General features: G+C 46.8%; 1 protein-coding gene across 4 annotated transcripts in view; it reads right to left on the reverse strand.

Annotated features, from left to right (window-relative positions):
• Positions 1-8,718, reverse strand: part of LOC116435076 (uncharacterized) — a 45,371-nt gene extending 36,653 nt beyond the window's left edge. For 2 of the 4 annotated variants that reach the window (XM_031994232.2, XM_031994231.2), the window contains exon 1: positions 6,831-8,715. The gene's annotated coding sequence lies outside the window, so the exon portion shown is untranslated. Of the gene's footprint in view, positions 1-6,830 lie in introns of all 4 variants that reach the window. The other 2 variants (XM_031994222.2, XM_031994230.2) reach the window with 2 other exon arrangements.
• Between the last annotated feature and the right edge of the window lie 352 nt (positions 8,719-9,070).

Raw genomic sequence — 9,070 nt, forward strand, 5'->3', positions numbered from 1 at the left:
TCTCTCGTGGCACGGTGTGGTATTTTAAACCGGCACCATGATTTTTCATTGAGAACACTGTAAGGCTGGTTTCACGCGGTGATCTACGTATCGCGAAATATCGAATATCGAAAGTACTTAAAATGTTCGAAATATTTAATATGTTTAAACGACTTCTAATTTTTAGAATTATTCCCTTTTCAGCTAAGAATATCCTTCTTTCGTCATCTGAGAGCCTCCATTTTGAGTATTAAGGGAACAACGTGATACATAACCTTAAAAAGATTCCGACTTCAATTACTGAAAACTCAAAAATTATTTCCTTTGTACATGGTACTTAACACACTAGATTTACAGACATTAATATTACTGTATTCCCTCGCTCCTAGAAGAATGTTCGTTCACAGGTCGCGGAAATTAGAACTTCAAAAACAGGATTACATGTATTCGCATAATGGCACCAATCGAGATCGACTGGAATTCTTACGAAATAATATTCAAAAAATTCGATATCCTTCAAATTGCCAGGTTCCGTAAATCTAGTACTAAAATCTGCACGAAACACCGTGTTCCACGGGAATCGAATGAACGAGGAAACAAGGGCCATCAATTTCGATGCGAGAAGATCATCTAATTCCCGACAATTTTTCACTCACACCGCAATAATTCTCAGCGCGCCGTTCGTTCGCGCGTGCCTTCGTGTGAAAGCAGCTTAAGCGATGCACTCTCGATCCATATTCAGCTGCATCCACATGTTTCGCTCCATCGTAATGGCCCGGAAGAGGAGGAGGAGTCGGGTCGAGAGGGGAGGATGAAGGATCGAGGTGGGGGAGAACAGATTGCGGACGGCGTGTTCTCTCCGTGCAATTGATCGGATATATTTATCCTACGGTGGGAAATTAGCTTTGTTATTTTTACTGGCGGAGTCCTAATTCCTGCTTCCCGCCCTCGCGCCGCCGCCCTTCTTCGCGATGCCAACGTGAATCCGCGCTAATTAATCGAGTTCAAGGCAGCGATCCGGGGGCCGCGAGTAACCGCGCCTAGTTCCAGAAACTGGACTGTTCGGTCTTTAAACGGGATTCATCGTGTCGAGGGGGGATCAATGTTGAGGAAGTGCCACTTTGGATAGTGATATCGATTCGGTGGTATGCACTTCAATGTGGCCGATAAATTTGATAATCAGAGAGCGAATGAAGTATAAGTAGATAGTATTTAGTAGTATTTCATTTGATATGGTAATTGTTTGTAGGTGGTTTATTTAGGGGTGGTTTATTTATAATATGAAGAAGCTATTTCTATGCTAGGATGATCAAAGAATCGATTCGTGGTTTCCTTTAAATACATTATAAACGTCATAAACAAGTTCTGTTGACTGCGGAGCAGTTTTAATACACCAAAGATGTCGGCAAAGTGCTTTGATACAGAGAGAATACCGCATACGCGTATAATTCAATATTGCACGATAGAATTAATAAGCTGGTTAATAACGTACGAGACGCGCGAGGCACGGGAGCCTAACGTTTTCACAATATCTGCACAATTAATCTGTTCGATCTGAAGCATTAAATAACATCGAACGTACAGTTTGGTTTCTCTGAAAAAAATCAAAATCAAATTGAATGGTCGTTCGTTTTATTGGTAGAATTGACACGAAGCGGTATGACCTCAATTTGCTGTTAACAGAAATTCAGACTCCAGCAACAATGTCCCAGATACTCGTTCCAATTCGAGTTTACATCGTATATAAACTTCCAGCGGCCGGAAATCATGATGTACACAATTAAATTCGCTTGTATACTAGGAACAACAGAATCATCCCGTATCTTCGACCCTCTGGCGCGTTTAGGGGCTGGCTTCCCGATCCGGGGACGTTTTCCTTTCGGATCGATCCCGGATCATCCGATGCTAATTGGGTCAAAATTAGGACGGCCAGACGTCCCGACGTGCCCCTATTTCTGGTTCGACGTCCCGATCTCAAGATGTATTTTCGGGGTTATCGTAACGCTCCGATTTTCCGAATAGCCTTCGGCTATTATTTAACTCGATTGTTACGGTCGGACGTTGAACATTTGAATAATCCAGCGTTACTGCTACGCGACGCGATAAAGAAAATCCATTTGCAGTTACACGGCCAGTAAAAGATAACATTTCCTCGTTTTCCGTTATTTCCTTTCACATTTATTGATAATGCGTATCTCGTGTAATTGCAATAACACGGCGCAGCTTCGAAAAACCCCAACGCCGATGAACATTTATTTACAATGGAAATCAGAAGTTGTATCCACAAGCTTAATGTTTAATACAAATATATGACTTTTTATTAGGGATTTTTTAAAGTTGTACTATATTAACGCGATCACATGTATGTGTAATATGCATTCTAATATAAGGGTAGCTTCAACCCTTTGCGAAGATTCTTTGAAAACGAACCCAGCAGATGGAGCTAAATTATATATCAATTGCTTAACACTAAATTGACTTTTTGAAATTTCTCTATAGAAACAAGAGTGCCTCTACTGTAGTTTTAATTGACTTACAATTGTTTGCGTATTGCTAAATCGATTTCTTCGATCATTTATCGAACATCTGTTGCCTTTGTAATAATTGTAAAAAAAAGAAATCAGGGATGGGTGATTTTGACTCGTCTGGCAGTTTTAGTGTTAACCCATTGACGCACTTCGGTGCGTCATCCGCTCGATTCGAGTCAGTTCCGTCGAGCATCTCGCAGCCGTCGATTCCCCGTACACCTCTGAGACACCGGACGCGCCCAAAGAGCTGTTTCGTTTTTCCCCGGTTGAATGTGAAACAACGCGCCGGACCCATTGAGAAACGCAGCCGAGGCGAGAAATTCGCGCGAGAACCAGGACCACCCCGGTTTTAACGAGAAAGCTTTCCGAGGCGGGCGTGTTCCTCAAATAGAAAACATCAAATCGGGAGCGGCGATAAATTATTCAGCGCTTTCCCGCTGAACACCGTGTTTACACCTTGGAGAGTGAAAATCTGTGCCATTGGAAAGTATCTCCGTGGACTCTATTTTCTTCTATCGGTAAAATGTCTCTTGGTCTGTCCCGTTTAGAGATAAAACTCGAGATATCGTGACACAACGGATGTTTATATAAAAGCCTTGAATCCCCCAGAAAATCGAGAATTCGTAATTGAATTGAATATTCAATCGAGAAGCAAATCTGGGTGTGATATTGAAATACTATTAATTGTAATCTCAGAGACAAAAATAGTGAACCACTGGTATATTCTATAGCAGAACTATTTTCTTTACAAGTCCATCTAATCCAAGAAAGACAATTCCTCAAATACGACCGATCAAAAATCAACTTAAACAAAAGCGCAATATTCAAAATAAAGACCATTTTACTGCAACATATTAAGAAAGCAAAATTCCTTAAATACGAGCAATCAGAAATCAACTTAAACAAAAGCTCAATGTTCAAAATAAAGATCACTTAAGAAAACAAAATTCCTCAAATACGACGAATCGGAAATCAGCTTAAACAAAAGCTCAATGTTCAAAATGAAGACCACTTAAGAAAACAAAATTCCTCAAATACAATCAAAAATGAACTTAAACAAAAGCTCGATGTTCAAGATAAAGACCATTTTGCAGCAACATATTAAGAAAACAAAATTCCTCAAACACGACGAATCAGAAATGAACTTAAACAGAAGCTCAATGTTCAAAATAAAGACCATTTTGCTGCAACATATTAAGAAAACAAAATTCCTCAAATACGAGCAATCAGAAATCAACTTAAACAAAAGCTCGATGTTCAAGATAAAGACCATTTTGCAGCAACATATTAAGGAAACGAAATTCCCAGGCGAAATCAAAGTGATCCAAGAAGTAGATGCCTCCTCCATTATAACGATTCCGCCGAGGAGGGGCCCTATGGGCGAATTAGACGAGAGAAGGAGGATCTAAACGAGAACACGTAGGCCGCGGTGAACGCCAGAAAGCGACTTTCCAGCCGTGTTCAAGCTTTCCGCGGGCTCGAAAACTGTAGGGGTCGGTTAGAGCCCTCAGGTAAATAGCTCCTAACAACTTTTTCGCGCTCCGGGGGAGAAGGTGCGACTCTATTAACGTTGGAAGCTTTCCAACCCCGACGACGTCCGCGGTGAACGGTCTCGTCCCCCCCCTAACCCCTTCGTCTCGATTCGGCTCGATCGAATTCTGGAATCGTCCGAGATTCCTTCGGCGAGGAAAGTTAAGTGAAACGTTGCTTCTCGTGGGCAGCGATGACCTCGCAGGGTTGGCCGGGGTCCGAGGGGGCGGATGGAAGCGATGGAAACAGCGATTGCACCAGACGTGGCCGACGCCAGGAAGATAGCAGCCAGCTCCGTAAGTTACGTGCTTTCTTATCTGTCGCTGCATAAATAATCGCGTCCAGTCTACGCTCCTCTTTTTAGCCAGCTAATGCCGGGACTCTGGTAATTAAACTGAAGATTTTCTATATTTCCGGACCACGTTCCGTTGGAAAGATAATATTCAGCCTGATGAGGGTCTAACGCTGAAACTACTGTCAGTCGAATTTTGATGATAATATTTTGTATTTAACTCCTTGCTACTCGAAATCTTTAATTCAGGAAGCTAAATTCTATAAAGAGAGATGTGTACTTGTCTCTTGTTGACTGTTCCGATTACTTGTTTGCAACCTTGTAGATATGAAGCTTTAATGTCGGCTAAATGAAGTCATTCGTGTTGAATGCGTTGAAAGTTTCTCGTGCGACACACTGAACGAATTTGATTGGATCTGCGAGATGCTAGAAGGTGAAAAGAGCTGTGAATAATCTTGACAGCGTCTCTACTAGGAAAATCGAATCGAAGATCGCACGAGTTCGACGAGCGCTTATTCACAGGTCAACAAGTGTTAACAAGATTTCTAATCGACCGCTGCCATCTCCTCGATACGACAGAAACGAATCTCAACGATACTCCAGATACCGCGAGCCTAATCCGGGAAGATTGAAGCTCGCAGGGAAATCCTGCGTTGCTCGTCGGAAGTAATTTCTACTTTTATTTCGCGGGATTACGCGAATTGCACGCAAGCACTCTCGTGTACTGCTCACTGGCCGCGGATCAACGCTTTTCTCGGATTTATTGATCATTCCGGCACGGTTCCGCGGAAACGGCGCGAGTGCAGGTGTAACTGGAATGTAATAAGGCCGTTAAGAGAATGTGAAGGTTCAAACGAAACGTTGAGCCGCGAACGACGCTCGGAACGAGAATCGATGAAGACGATTGCGATCTATGAAACGAGGGGATCCGCGGCGCGGCGGGTCGTACGGATCACAACAATTTTATCCTCTCTTGACTCCTGACATTCGACATATTTATTCGAGACGTTCGTCGACGGTAATAATCAGATCGCTGCTGCCTCCGCGAACTGGCATTTCCATAATCCAATTCAAACTGGCGATTATCGGACGAGGATTTTGCTCTGTTCATTTATTCGGAGATCGTTACAGGATGAAACGATGTCGCGTTTGAACTCGTTAGCCGGAATAAGGGAACGAAAATTCACAGCCGAAAACGATACAAAAGGATAAATGAACCGATAACCGTGCAGTTTCCCGTCAGGTGGCCAGACGCGGCGCTTTGAAAGCCCGTGGCCGTTTTTCCGCTGTTCCTTCCGTTCGATGAACGTCAAACAACGACGCACAGAAGCGTGGCAGAGCTGGGCCCCTCATTCATCTGATTCGCGGATCTCGATTCGCGTGCAGATTTTTCACGGCGCGACGTTTCACGAGTTGCGATGAGTTTCGCGGCGAGACGGTTCACGCCTTCCATAGCAATTTATCTCGCGACTGTGTTCACTGGAATCATTTCGTCACGACCATTTCACCCGAAAGAAAATAGAATAACAATGTACAATAATCACAGACTAATACAAATCTAAACGTGTACATCAGATTCAAATTCTACTCTGCACATCGACAATCTTGACCCTTGACATTCGACAATCTCCATGCGGGAATATACAAAAATATTACCCTCAATATTCCCGTTTATCATCATTACACCGTACCAACATTGTTCCCGCATTTCGTCAATATTCCGTCGCTTCGCGAGCAGCCCGAGTGCACGGAGGAAATCGTCGACCGTTAAGGGGTTAAAGCAACATCCCATTCCGATCCATCGAACGCCGTGCATGCGTGTCGCGTTCGAACCGCAATCGCCGAGGGGTTAAGGCTTCGCGGAGCGAAAGTTCAACGGCGAGACCGATCGCGCGGAGATTAGAGCGGTTCGACGTCGCGGCTCTCGAAATCCGCCCGGTGAATACCCGGATTCCAGGTGAGGGGGCCGACCGATGCATTCTGCGCAGCGTAGATACAGGGATCAACAAAGGGAAAGACAATGGGTCACTGGCGAAGGAACGTCGGTGCGCGAGCTTTCGTCGGGAATCGTGCTCCCGGCGCGTACGCTCCCGAATCCCCGAGAACCAGGCCACAGGGGCGCGAAGGTGTCACTGCTCCGTCAACCAACGGCGACGAGTATCACGAGGAACGGACGGATCTCGGCCGCACGACACCGTCGCGGCGACGGGAATATCCGACGCGAGAACGGACGGAGGCTCGACAATTTTCTCGGGCCGTCCGCCGCGCGAAATAGGGTCGCGCGTACGTCCGGTCAATATTTTATCGATTGACAAACGCTCGTCCGTTAATCGGAATCAGGGTAGACGCTGGCCGAGCCAGTGATCGATTAGCGACGAGCTTCGGCGGATAGATCGCGGGAGGATCAGCCGTTCGCTCGGCGATCGATCGGCGAATCCTGTCTGACGGCACGGAACGCACCCCTTTAAACGAACCACGGGAACCCCCGGTGTCTCACTTACCCCAGTGCCGTGTCCTCCATGCCAACTACTATCGGGAAGCAATCGATCCCCCAGGTTCCCGCTACACCATCCTCCCCGATCGGCCCAGTTCGCTCGTCCCTGTCCGTTTGCTACTCAGCCGCCACTTTCTTCTCCCTTCTTCTCCTTCGCCTCCTCTTCTTCCTCTTCGTCGTCGTGGTCGTCTTCGTCGTCTTCGTCGTCGTCTTCGTCCTCGTCCTCGTCCTTGTCCTCGTCACCTCTTCCTGCTTCGTTCACACTCTCTCTCTCTCGATCTCTCTTTCTCTCTCTCTCTCTCTCTCGTTCTCTCTCGTTCTCGCTCTCTCGGCCTGGGCCAACGGCTACCGTGGACACGTCTCTACGCCCGACAGCTTACATCTTGACGGTCCGTGCCAGCTGTGTTCCGCAGGAGACACGCTCTCTCGGCCCTCTGCACCGACGCACGGCGACCCACGTCCTACTCATGCTCGCTGTCTCTCGACCGCGCACTCGCCACCCTTGCCCCACGACCCGCCGCGAGGCCAGGGGTGCACGACGAGCGACCGGGCCACCGGCACTACCCTCGACCCGCCATCTTTCGAACCCGCCGCGGACAAAGGGCTTCCGTTCTGGTTTTGTTTAACCCATTTATTCGTGCGCGCTCGTGCGTCGTTGGGAATCGGTCTTTTAACGCTGTCGCAGGAGATTCTTTCGGAGATGTTCAGTTGCTCTTGGAAATGGCCGTGATTCGCTGGGAATGCCTGGGTCTCATGGGGTTTCCCTGGGAATGCCGAGGGATGAGGTTAGTTATGTAATTGAGGAAAGGATTATTCAGTTCGCAAGATTGTTTCGGGAGAACGTGTTTGAAATATCATTCACTCAGCGTCTATTTCCGTTGAACGTTGAATATCGGCATCTATAGATTCCCTACTTTCTTGATGATCGCATTTCAAGTGTAAAGAGAATGTCCATAGGAAATTTATAATAAAAAATACATTGCACCCGATATCCCCTTTATTGACCCACTTGTGTCAGTCACGACAATCTCGTATCGAATCTATGGAAAATACCGTTCAACCCCTAACGATTTCGTTCGAATCGCTCACAAAAGCCTGCTGGTCACTATAAAACAAATTCCCATGAAGCACTGTTCTCGATCGCGTTTACTCAAAAATATCTACTCGAACTTCAAAATTACCTCCGCCGGAAGCGACATCATTCACAACAAACTTACCCTCCGACCTAACCGCGACCTCCATTCACCTTCTAATCTCCCTTCCCCGCTCGAATTCCCCGAAAATATTCCCAACGTCTTCTTCGACATTGTCTCGAGCCAGCAAGTCTGTTCGTAAGAGGGTTAAACTCTACCCCGTTCGCCGAGCGGAACGTCGACAAACAAGGGTTGTTTGTCAGCTGACGCGAGGTTCGCCGAAGGTCCCCGGTAGAATTTTCAGCGGGGGATGATCCTGCGGAGGGCAAATGAAACGAGGAGGCGACGAAGACGATCCGCCGGAGGAAGAGAAGGACAAGGGTCACGGGGCGCCGCGGTCGACGTGTCCTTCTCTGTGGACTTAGGCGGCGTAGTAGGGGCGCACGCTCCCCTAGGGTGGGATTAGTCACGATCCCACTCGGTCGTAAAGTTTCAAAGGTAAAAGGAAAAAGGTGGCGGCGCGGCGGCTCGTAACGAGCTGTCACCTCGCGCCGCTCTATTATTCCGGGTCGGATGATCCGCCATGTAATTGAACAGAATTTTCGCGGCGGCCCGTTAATTGTTTACCGTGTCCGCCGACGTGGACGGGTTTGCTCCTCTCCGATCGATCCCCCTTTAGAAACCGATCCGACATTGACGGCCAGCGGGAACGAGATCGCGCGGGGTAGGGCGCAATTAGAATGATTGAGCGCTGGTGACTCGCAGTGTCGGGATTACGAATCGATTCGAACGGGGCTGAAAGCTTCTCAGCTCGAACCTCGTCGCTGTTTGCCCTTTGATCCCGCGATTAAGCCTGGCCGACCTGCTGAATATACTTGGAAAGAGGATCACGTTGAGCAACGATGTTCTTAAGGGTAGTTCGGGCCAATTTATTCCGAGTACAATCGTTGTTGTATGGTAATTGCTCATGTTCGTTGATATACTTCAGGGGATCCTGTCAGGGAGAAACATATATTTTTGTCGATATACTTTGTTTGTACAATAGAATTATATATATGGGTAGAACAGATTTGCGTAAGGTATTCGTAAGGGTAGTTTGTGATACTTTATTCGA

The sequence above is a fragment of the Nomia melanderi genome, chromosome 4, assembly GCF_051020985.1.
Source record: "Nomia melanderi isolate GNS246 chromosome 4, iyNomMela1, whole genome shotgun sequence".
In the NCBI taxonomy this organism is placed as follows: Eukaryota; Metazoa; Arthropoda; class Insecta; order Hymenoptera; family Halictidae; genus Nomia; species Nomia melanderi.